Source organism: Microtus pennsylvanicus, chromosome 4, assembly GCF_037038515.1.
Source record: "Microtus pennsylvanicus isolate mMicPen1 chromosome 4, mMicPen1.hap1, whole genome shotgun sequence".
Taxonomy (NCBI): domain Eukaryota; kingdom Metazoa; phylum Chordata; class Mammalia; order Rodentia; family Cricetidae; genus Microtus; species Microtus pennsylvanicus.
The window spans coordinates 98,144,458-98,156,527 of NC_134582.1; the positions used below are offsets into that span (position 1 = coordinate 98,144,458).

Genomic DNA, 12,070 nt, shown 5'->3' on the forward strand with positions numbered 1-12,070 from the left:
TGTGTACCGTGAACAAGAAGCCCAGAGGAATAGAAAAGTAATAAAATAATAATCACGGTTATGAGGTGTTTAGCAAATCCAAATTTCCATGATATGAAAAATAATAATAAAATAAATCCTTCTCAGGATAAGTCTGTCCTAATAGAAAGGACTTGCATGCTAGTTAATCAGCTGATTCCGTTTCAAGGGCATTTATCACCATCTTCTTATGCCTGAGATGCTTCAAAAAAACAAAAACAAAGAGTAAAAAGATGAGATACACATGGTCACATGCTCAGGCCTTCTCCATTTCTCACAAGAACCAATGGCAACATAGCCATGGGAATGGCAAATTTTAGTTGGTCACCAACTCTGAGCCAGGGACTCTCTAGGCCTTAAGGTTATAAAGTTTATTGGGACAAATGGTAGAACCTCATCCCCAGGACCTTACAGCTACATGACTATTGCCTTTGTTTCTGCCCACTGAAGGGTGCTTGAGCTCTCAGGACTGAAAAAGTCACCTGTAGAACCATCCTACGGCCTGAAAATTGTTAAAACATAGTCTAGCTTTTGCAAATCTGACTGAGAAGAGCAAACTAAATAGAAAAGTCGGAGAACTAGAGGAAAATCCCCCAACTGCTTCTGAGTGTTGAAGTCTGAGGTCTAAAGCACACAATGAGGTCAGCCACTTTTATCTTCCAAGGCTGACTGCCTCCACGCTCTAAAATAGGCTGCAAGCTTTAGCAAACAACAACAGCAAAACCAAAGGGCAAAAAAAAAAAAAAAAGCAAACGCAAGAAATACAGCTAAATTTCAATTCCAAATGAATTTCCTCATCCAAACTTCAGATTCAGCTGAGTGTCCTGTATGGAATTCACTAACCCTAATTACGACCGACCCTCCCCAGGAAGAGAGCCCTGAGTTCTGGAGGGATTGTGTTGCTTCTACTGGAGCAAGCTCTCTGCTGGAAGCTTCTCAATATCACTCCACCAACTTCATCTTCCTTCCTGATGTTTTAATTTTACTCATTTTTGATATCAGCCAAAAAATGTGTGCCTGTTTCTGTGAGGATGTCTGTAGCCTCGTAGGGTTATCCCTGCCCATCGTCCCCCCACATGAGGCTGCATAAATGCCTGCTTTACACAATGGGAAGAAGTTACTACTCTTAACAACCCCCTTGCTTAAACCAAGGGAGGCTGATCTGGCCTAAGCTAGCTTAGGGTACATGCACAATAAAGCAAACTGTGTCCTCTGACTGAACTTATAGGGACAAATGTCTGTTTACATGTAATGCCTGTGCATAGTTGAGCATGTATATGACTAAAATCAATTGCCTCATGAGAAGGGACACACACAAGCCACAAAGACTTATGTAATCCAAGCCTGTCAATCGAAGTAGAACTGGCAGGCCATACCCTTAACAACCAAATTCCTCCTTTTCTTGAACCCCTTAACAGGGAGCCCTAAACACTAATCAGGACACTCACTAATGTGGCCTGCTGTTGCTCTCGACAGTATACGGGACCTGTACGATTACTCCGCTTTGAATAAACTTTGAGTAAAGTTTCCAGACAATTTGCAATCAGTCCTTACTTTGGGTCTTTGGTAAGAGGCCAACAGCCTAGACACCTCCAGCCTAGATCCTGACCACCAGTAAGAGAAGAGGTGTTTTAGTCCAGATACACAAGTCACTTGCTCCTCAGCTTAGCCACCACCTCCTCTGGGAGGTTGACAAAGCTTTGCAAGAAGCCTAAAGTGTTTTTTACCCCAACTATTGTCCACCTCACCTGGAGCAGTAGCCAAATCCAGAACTTCTGTGTGGAGCCTACAGGAGCTAAAACACATAGCCTCTTAAGAAGCGGGGAGATAACCAGCCCCCTGATTATCAGGAAGAGCCAACTAGAAAATCCCACAGTAACTGCAACAGGAGAAGAAAACTTTGAAACTGACAAAAATAGTTTTAACACTGGAAAATTCAAGAGGAAAGAAAAGTTAACAGAAAGTGTACTTTGAAAGCATGTTTGTAGGAATCAAATAACGCAGAGAGCAAACTACATCTCGGACAGAGCAGGTGGGTGATATGTGGTATGTGGCTTTTTGAGATTGAGGTCTGATCAAATCCTGGATGGGAGTGTCAGCTTAAGTGACAGAGAGGGAAAGTTTCTAAGGCTAGGGAGTTTAACATCTCAGCAGGAGCATCAGGCCACAGGAAAGGGTGAGCACATTCAAACGTGGTGAGGCAAGCTGAAGTTTTCAGAGGCAAAATGAGGAGAGCTTCACAGGCTATTTTGAGTCATTTACTCTTGGCTAACAAGACTGTGCAAAGCTTGTGCCAGCCCTAGGGCGAACTGGCGGTTCCTGGGCAGAAGTCCTCAAGAAATGTTTTTGTGCAAGGCTGACGTGGTTCTAGAAGAGTCTTTTGTGGTAGTTCTTGCTATCAGGTTTGCATAGGAACACGAATTCTTTAGCTTCGTTATTCTTTTTATTAGTATTTGACTCAAATGACTTCATCTCAATGCCAATGATTTTCGCGGATGTAATGGTGTTACACAGATGTGGATCGTGGACCCAGAACATTTCAGGCGGCAACCCTGGGATGCAGAATTCCTAGACCGTTAAGGAGAGCAGGAGGACCACATACAGCATCTGCGCAGAGGCAACAAAGATGAGTCAGATTACATGGAGCTGTGGAGCAGAGTCTGAGCCACATTCCAGTGGGACTGAGAGATCTATCATGACGGTAAGAAAACACGGGGGCAGGGAGAACAGCATGCCCTCCATTTGGGAAGTCCATGGGAGTGACCCAGAAAAGAAAGCCGGCCACAATTCCCATGACATGGAGTCATGTGTCCTGGACAGAAGTTAGAGCCTACGGCAACGCCAGGTTTATATATGTAGTACGGACTGGTTAACTTTGTAATTTTGTTTGCAGATGTCCCTCAGTGTCTTTAGAGTATTGGTTCCTAGACCTCTGGGTAACCAAATCCTCGTGTGCTCAAGTATCTTATACAAGATAGTATGTCATTTACATAGACCCTATGTATATTTTCTCCTGAATTTTAAGGTTTGAATCATTTCTCTAATATTTCTAAAACATAATACAATGTAAATGCTATAGAAATATTCATTATATTTGTTTGAATACTTTGTTTCAAAGGAAACACAAATACTTTTTATGTTGTTGTGTTTTTGAGACAGGGTCTTGCTATAGAACACAGGCTGGCTTCAAATTCGCAATTCTTCCATCTCTTTTCTCAAAGTGCTGGGATTCTGGCATGTACTACCATACCTTGCTGTGCTGTGGTTTTGTTTTGTTTGTTTGCTTTGCTTTGTTTTCAGGAAAACAATGAAAAAAAAGATTTTGTCCATCTCTAATACAAAGAAATTTTTGCAAGTAATTTTGACCCATTATTGGTTGAATTAAAAATAAAATGTGTAGCTATTGAGGGACAATTATGTGTGTTTCTCATTTAAAGACTGTAATAGCTCTGTGAGGGAGAAAATATTATCTCATTTTATAAATCTGAAAACAGGCATTCAGTGTACAAACCACTAAATAACAATGCTATTCATGCTTACATCTTACTCAGCATCTTTATGTAAACTTATTTGTTATCCTTGAGTGTAGAGTATAGCATAACAGAAAATTTACCATCCTAACCACTCTGAAGTGCACAGTTCAGAGATGGTAAGTCCTGTTCACACGCCGGTTCAGCCATCAGCACCTTCCATCTTCACAGCCTTTGAGTTTTCCCAAACATAAACTCTGCACCCATGAAACAGCATCTTTTCAGTTTAATTGTCAGAAACACATCGATGCGTTCTTTTTTTTTTCATTTACAAAACACAAAGTCGCCTATCTAAAACTTAATTACTCTAAAGGTAATATAATGTTTGATGAGATTACGGCACTTTGTGCAACGTGGTTAATATTCTTTCAAGTTTTAAATCTTAAAAAGTTATATACCAGGAGAACCACCCTTCTGAGTGATGGAATAAAATAAGAGGAAAAGATGCTGTGAAATGTAGTCACATTCCCTCTTAGTGACCAAGAAAAAAAACTATGTTTTATTGAGTCCCTGGATATCCAGAGGACAAGACAGGGGTGTAGAAAACCAGAGATGTTGCAGAACAAATCAGAGTCAAGATAAGCCAACTATCCATACATATACACAACCATTCCCATAGTTTTGGGGTGGGGCTGTCAGTCGCACCTAACCAGCCATGGTGTAACTTGCTCCCCAAAGGCTCAAAGAACCAGAGTCTTGTTTTTTCCCTGCCATGAGCTCATTTCAGACCTTCCAGAGAGGGTCAAGCTGCCTTCCTAAAGACCTAATTGAGATTGGGTGTTCTTCTATGGGGGAGAGGTGGGACTTTTTGAACAGGAAAATAAAGACCTCTGAGAAACCCCAGCTAGAAACAGAATAAATGGGAAGGCAAGAAGGCTCTGCAGATAAAGACATCCACTACCAACCTGACAACCTGAGTTTGCTCCACTGGGCCAAAATGGTAGAAGAAGAAACCAACTCCTACAAATTGTCATCTGTCCTATGCATGCGAACCATAGTGAGTGTGCATGCACATATACCCCTCGTGTGTGTCCACACATACCACTCATGTGTGTAAGCACACACAAAGTAAATTAAAACATAATGAAAATTTTAAAAGAAGACCTAGAGTAATCAAGAGTATCAACTGGGTACACCTAAAATCCCAGCACTAAAATGTGTGTGTGTGTGTGTGTGTGTGTGTGTGTGTGTGTGTGTGTAAGGGGGAGAAGAGTACAGATTGAGAGACTGTATGATATCTACTCACTTTTCCACAAGGATGCTTTAATCACCATTCTCAGTGCTACAATGTTACTATATGACTTCACTGGGCTAATTTGAGTCTAAAAATCTGTATGACAAGAAAAACACAAATTAAATATTCTTTAGTTCCGACACGTAGAACACGTTTGGTGAGTCTGTGCATTGAAGTGAAACATAAGATGCAACAACTTGAATTGATATATATATATATATATATATATATATATATATATATATATATATATATATACACACTGTGAAGTGAGAGAAACAACTGCCTGTTGACCTTACCCTGAAACTGTTAGAAGAGAACATAGTGAAGTGTGGGATTTACACAGAAAGGAACCCTGGGGAAACTTCAATTTCCATCAAGTACCTTGGTAAACACCACTTCCTTCCAGGCAAATGCTCATATTTTTCTGAACGTCTGCTCGCCTTTCAGTTTGGCCAGAACATAGACATTCAGCCTTGTTTGTCTCCGTAAATACCTCTGAGTATTTACTGAGCCAAACAGCTGATAATTTACTAACAGTAACCATCAAGCATTGTTATATTATTTTATATGTTAACTCAGTTTGTCCCCATAACAACTGTAGGAAGTGAGTGTTGTTACCCTCGGTGGCAGTTTCTAAACTCTTATATAAGCAACTCTGTAAACCATCAAGAGCCTTGGACATTTCAAAATAAGTATGTGAAGCTGGTCAGAAAACACCAGCTATTGCATGATTGCCCTTGTACTGAGTATGAAATGTCAGGAAGAGGCAAATCTATAGAGACAGAAATAGATTGGTGGTTGCCAGGGCTTGAGAGAAGGTAGAATGAGGGGTGACTACTAGTGGGTTCGGGGTTTCTTTTGGAAATGATTAAAATAGTTGTGGGGATATTTGTGTGACTGTGAATAGACTCCATACTATTGAACGGTATACTTTAAATGTCCCAATTATGGGTTTGTGATCAGTTACAGATACCAAGATAGTAGCAGCTTTCTATATTCCCCCAAAGCTCATACATTAAAGGTTGGGTCCTCAGCTTGGTCCTTCTGGGAGATGATAGGATCTTAAGGGTTAGGGCTTAATGAGAGGCGTTTGATCATTGTGGGATGTGCTCTCAGTGGAAATGCTGGAATGATGGTCTTTTTTGTTCCTCTTTTGATCCTAGCCATGAGGTAAATAGAATCTGCCATGTGATGCCACCCTTCAATCTACCCTAGAGTCAACTAGTTATGACTTGATACCTTCAAAACAATACCTTCAAAACAGTGAGCTAAAATAGAGTTTGTGTCTTAATTTAGTTTTTGTAACAGTGACAGTTGACTGCCATACATGTATCTTTATATGTTTAGGCAAAATCTTATACAAGCTTTTTTTTTTATTAACTAAAGTAGAAGACAGTTGTGTTCAGAATCACAAAAACTGTTATAAGGACCATGACAACAGGATCTTACTGCAAAGAGGCCCCATTGACTCCAGTTCTCTGTCTGGAGATCCCACTGACTGGAGCTGCTTGTGTAGACTATGCCACCATTTGCCACCTCTCTTTGGCTAGATCCAGGTCTAGACAATGGACTTCCTCCTGCAGTTTTTGGAGTCCACACCATGATGGTCCTCAACATCACAGCTGCAGGATATATGGATTTCAGTGTTGTCTAAATGGCCACTAGCTGCATATTTTGTGAATCTTGACACCATTTCATTTTCATTGGAGACATTTTTTTTGTTGAAGTCTGCAGAATTTCTTCAGAAAATGCAGTCAGCATCAAAGTCTCAATAGACAGTACCCAATTTTCCTATACCACTTCTTTCAGCTTCTGTGCTGACCCAGGTAAAGGCTGCAGACCAACTGTGGTGTATCCCAATGAAAGAAGGCTTTTCTACAGAGGAGATGACCTCTGCATGCGTCCTGCTGCTCCCTGTTGAAATGACACCGGGACCAGTAATAATATGTTGTATTGGAGTTGGTCAGCCTGCATGTCTCCTGCATCCTTACTTCAGGGGCAAGCTCTCCAGCACTGCCCCAGCTGGCTCATCCATGCCACAGGCAGCAAGGGGCAGGTCCAGTTCTCCAGATATCATGCCCTTGGGGCTGACTCACAGTACCCACAGCTCTACTGTGCTGCCCGGGCAAGGTGCAAGGTCTGTTCTCCAAAGTGCTTCAGCTGGTAAGGGGCAGAACCAGCTCTCCCACTCTTATGACCCAAGACCAGCTCTCCTGCCAGCCTCAGGTGGTGAGGGACAGAGGGGGGAGTGCTTCTTTCTCTTACCCATGCCCCCATGAGGCAGAAAAGGGGTGAGAAAGGCCAGCTCTCGCACTCTCATGCTCTCAGGATGGCTCACCTCTATTCTTGCAACACTGTCTCAGTGGGTAGACCTGTTGTGCTTTCCTGTCGCTTTAAGGGACAAGCCATGCCCACTCCCATTACCTCTGACCTGTCCACCGCCATCTTGGGCCCTTCCTTTTCTGCTTTCTTGACTTGCGTGCTTTTTATTATAAGGAAGACCTGGGAATGTTATGGTTTGGGTCCCTTTAAGAGACAAGCCACACCCATTCCCCTCCTCATCCGCTGAGGCAGGCTGATCTTCCGGCCTGAACTTGCTCTCTTTTCCATCTTCCTCTCAGAGAGGTAGCTTCGCTTCTGCCTCTCTCCCCACTTCTCTGCTATCCCCCTTCTCTGTCTCTTTCTCCTCCTCCCTCTCTCTCTTTCCCTCTCTCTCTGTCCCCCCCATTCACCCTTCCTCTTCCATAACCCCCTGAATAAACATTCAACCTCACCCTGCATGTCATGTCTATCCATGTTTCTGTCTTCTGCCCGCCCGCCATGTGTCTCCCCGCCTGGGACCAGCCATTGCTCAGGGACCAGCAGCAGTCTCTGCCTGGGGCCCACTGCCTGCCGCCACATGGCCTGCTACCACCATTTGGGACCTACAGCATTTCTGCTGCCTACTGCCACAGGGATCTTGCAGCATTTTTTAAAAAAGAATAACAAGACCAACCCCTCGTGATCCTGACTTCCTTGCTCATATTCTCCCTTCTTCCACTCTTGAACTGAATCTTGAGAGCTCAGTCCAGTGCTCCACTTGCTTTAAAAATAACACAAATTCTTCTTATTCTTCTCCTTCTATGTGAATATTTTGTAAATTTCGTATTTTCATAGTATTTCACTGATCTTATATGTTCTATTTATACATTTGAAAAGCTGTCAGTGATTTTAATTGAACCATCTTAGTCTTTTATCTTACCCAAAGACCTTGATATTCTGTCATGTATATGACTCAATATATTTTTAAGACTTTCCATTGAAGTTTTTGTTTGGATTACTGTGTTTTTCTTCTTAGGTATTATTTCAGTTTGGCTATCCTTCAGTATTTCTATCTTTTAATTGACTTCTATTTTCAGCTCCCGAACTGGCTTCTTTACTTAATTCAGCTATTTGTGTTTTCCTGGAATTCATTCAGGAAATGACTTGTGTCTTCTAAATTAATTCATGCATTTGTTTTTGTTCTCTTTGAGATCTTTGGATGTATTTAGTGTAATGAATATCTTGTAGGACCCAGCCATGATAAGCTCAAAAGAGGTCTGAATCTCAGTAGTTTGCCCTGAGGCAATATCTGGTTCCAAGAAAGACCACAAACTGAGACTACCCAGGCACCACCCAGGACCAGACCATCCAAAGGAAATTCCTAACATTCCAACCTTTGTAGGTAGACCACCTTCCAGCACACACCCATCGCTTTTCATCAGGACACCCTAGAAAAATGTCAGCCAATTAAGGGTCCTGAACCTTAAAAATCCCTCACCTCCACCTTTGCTTCTACAAAAACCCAACCCTAATTGAGCTCAGGGCACTCCAATCACTCCGATACTTTGAACACATGGAGGTCTGAGTTTGCAAACTAATGTAAGAATAAAGGCTTTTTGCTTTTACATACAGAACTCAGTCTCCTAGTTGGTTTTTGGGGGACTCCGTGATCTGGGCATAACATATCTAAATTTTTCGAGTATAGTAAAAACTCAGGACTGTTTCAGGAGCTAGACAGGCCCTATACACGTTTCAATGCAAGGTAACTTTACAAGCTACTCTTTAAGTAACAGAGCCCATACAAGGGAATTGTAGCTGAATGTAAGGAATAATTAGCGTACCCTGTTCCGTTATGCTGGGTGGGGACTCTGCAAACTACAGCTCTGCTTTTCTAGCTCATTCCTTGTTAGTTTCTGCCTATTGCAATGGCTGGGGAAGGACAAAGGAAGTTTAGGCTCTTCCTGAAGACTCCATTTCTGGTAGCAGTTCCTATGAACTTTGCTCGCAATGCTTCTTCAGTTTGGAATCTGGGGTTTCTTCTGTAGATGAATTGGTTTAAAGTTTTTCTATTCCTATAGTATATCCTCCAACTCAGCATCACTGTCCAGAGAGTGTCTACTTCCCAGATGTCTGTGCTGCAGACATCTGACTCAGGGGTATTAAGACCATCTAGTAGCATCTCCTCCTCAGTGATCTATTTTGAATCTGTGTGGCCTACTATGGCTTGAAGTCTAATCCTCCGGTGCCTAAAATGGCTCTTCGATTTTTACGATTTCATTACTAATTTAAGATATGGTCACTAGACCCTAATCCAAAACAATTGGCTTCTTTTGAAGACAGAAGTTTGGCCACAGAGACATGAACACGAGAGAAACCCACTAAGAGGAGTAGGCAGAAGCCAAGGCGATATTGAAAAAACCCAAGACACAACAGAAAAAGACAATAAACCTCGAGAAGTTCTGAGAAAGGCATAGAAGAGATTCTCTGCCACAGTCTTTGACTTGTTGACCTTGGCCATGCAGCCTCCAAAACTGTGAAAATGTAAGTCTAATGTTTAAGGCACCCAGTTTATGGTCCTTCATGGTAGCAGCTCTAGGTAACTACACAGAGGCCCTTCTCCAAACTCTAAACTTAACAAGTCCAATCTTTACCTTGACTCTCTGTCCTGGGCAAGGTAACTACTCCTACAGATTCTTTCTGGGAAGTATCTAACTGTTCCTTGTTTGAGGTTGGATTTTTTTTTTTTTTTGGTTCCCTAGTTCACAGTTTTATGCACCAAGTTGAAGTACCTTATGTTAAATTCTGTCCTGATACTTTGTAAAATTTGCTAGTTCTATTGAGGTATGACTGACAAAAAATTACAGTCATTCAATTGTACAGTGTAATGTTTTAATAATAAATAATAAAGCTAATAAACACACCCACCACTTCACCTAACTACCTTTTGCTGTGTATGTGGCAAACACATTACATTCTATTTCAAGTTTAGAATGGATGGTTATTGGTTATAGTTATTTGACCTTAGAATACACACAAAATAAACTCAAAACGAATTAAAGACTTGAAACCACAAATTATCTAGAAAAAATTCTGGAGAGAAAGCTTCCTGATGTCAATCTTGGTAATGAAATTTGGGTATGTTACCCAAAGCAAAACAAATGGGTGTGATGATATCAAAATGTTAACAAAATGTTTCTGAACAATAAAGGAAACAGTCAAGAAAATAGAGAAGCAGCCTACAGAGGAAGGAGAAAATATTTGCAAGTCATTTATCCAAATATCATTGAGAATGTATAACAAACTCAAATAACTCGAAAGAAAGCTGATAACCCAATTTTTTACAAGTAAAGGATCTAAACAGACTTTTTTTTTTGCAAAGAAAACAAAACCTCATGGCCAGCTATATTGTATTCAAGACGAGGAACCACTGGGAAAATGCAAATTATACCTCTGCACTCCTTTCTAAGTGAACTTTGGCTTATATAACTCTTTCAAATATAGAAATTAAGCATGAAGGGGTTAATCAACTTGCCCCAAGTATAGAGCCAGTAAATAGCAAACCTAGGGTTGTATAACTCAAGAAGCGTTCACCCACAATACACAGAGACTGAGACTACATTGACTACATGGAAAATTATAGAAACCAGGAAAGTAGCACCTTTCCCTCCAAAGAGAAAGACTGCCTTCTCTTACCCACCCTTTGTCTTTATAGGTGTTTGTAACCACACCAGTCCAGCTCCTCTGAGAAGCAGAGCATCTGAGGCAAACCAATGAGGTAACTCTTACTAAAGATTCTTGCTGGAAGAGAACCATTTCTGGACCAGTTTGGGAACTCCAGCCATGCATAGTCAATCTCCAAGCCTCGAATTTGGGAAAACACAGGCTTGGCAATGCCATCATGGTGAGACCGCAGGAGTTGTGGCTTGAGGTTAGGTTTGCTACCGTACATTTCCTGGAAGGCGATGTCTAAGGACTGCCTCACCATGGCTGCCACAATAATCCATTTCTACATGCACATCTGTGAGTAGCTCATGGTTCCTGCGAGCTTTTCCCCACTGGAGTATGATACCAAACCTTTTGTGTTGACTTAACAGAGCCATGAGTGCCTAAAGCAACATTTTGTATGTGTATCTGTGGGGTTAGCATTTGAGTAAGTAGATTAGTAGCCTGATCTCCTCAAGGAAGCTAAGGGTCTGAACAGACAAGGGGTAAGAGGAAGAATTCAGTCTTTTTGTCCTGCCTTACTTCTTGGTCTGGGACATGTCCCCTGACCCCAGTCTCCAGTTTGCAGTAGATTATGGTGTTTCTAAACCTCATACTTACATAGGCCGACCCTTTTGTTATTTTCCTGTCTCTCCATCTGTCTACTTGTCTGCCCGCCTGTCTGCTTGTTTGTCTATCTACCCATCTGTTGTGGTTAAATGAGAATTGTCTTCCAAGGGTCAAATACTTGGTCCCCATTTGGTAGTTTTGTTTGAGGAGGTGGTGCTAGATGGAATATGTCATTGGGGCCAGGGTTTGAGGGTTCATAGCATGGCCCCACTTGTATTGACTTTCTACTTTGTGTTTATGATTAAAGATGTAATCTCTCAGTTTCCTGCTCCCGTTGCTATGCCTCCTGCCAGCTGCCAGCTGCCAGCTGCCAAGCCTCTCTGCTATCATAGACTCTTACCCTCTGGAACCAAGCTAAAGTCACCTCTTCCTTCTCTAAGCTGCTCTTGGACATAGTGTTTTGTCACATTAGCAGAAAAGCAACTGATACGTCATTGATCCAAACGCTGTGTTCTGCTTCTGTGGTGAACTCTGACTGGTAGACAGAGTGAGTTCCAACCCCCAATAATGCAGTTGGCTGCTGGTTGCCACAGCTGATGCTCAGCACCTCTTCTTCATCTAGACACAATACTCCTCCATCTTGGAATCATGTTGTCATGGTGGTCTTTGTGAACTGGGGATGTGACTCAATGCTTGACTTCTAAGTGAGTGA

At 41.8% G+C, this 12,070-nt stretch overlaps 1 long non-coding RNA gene across 4 annotated transcripts in view; it reads left to right on the forward strand.

Moving 5' to 3' along the window:
- Positions 1-2,299: 2,299 nt before the first annotated feature.
- The window catches only part of LOC142848799 (uncharacterized), a 43,942-nt gene continuing 34,171 nt past the window's right edge, over positions 2,300-12,070 (forward strand). Inside the window, exons 1-3 of one of the 4 annotated variants that reach the window (XR_012910477.1) lie at positions 2,300-2,719; positions 9,427-9,627; positions 10,799-11,106. This is a non-coding gene — a long non-coding RNA (uncharacterized LOC142848799). The remainder of the gene's footprint in view (positions 2,720-9,426; positions 9,628-10,798; positions 11,107-12,070) is intronic. The other 3 variants (XR_012910476.1, XR_012910474.1, XR_012910475.1) reach the window with 3 other exon arrangements.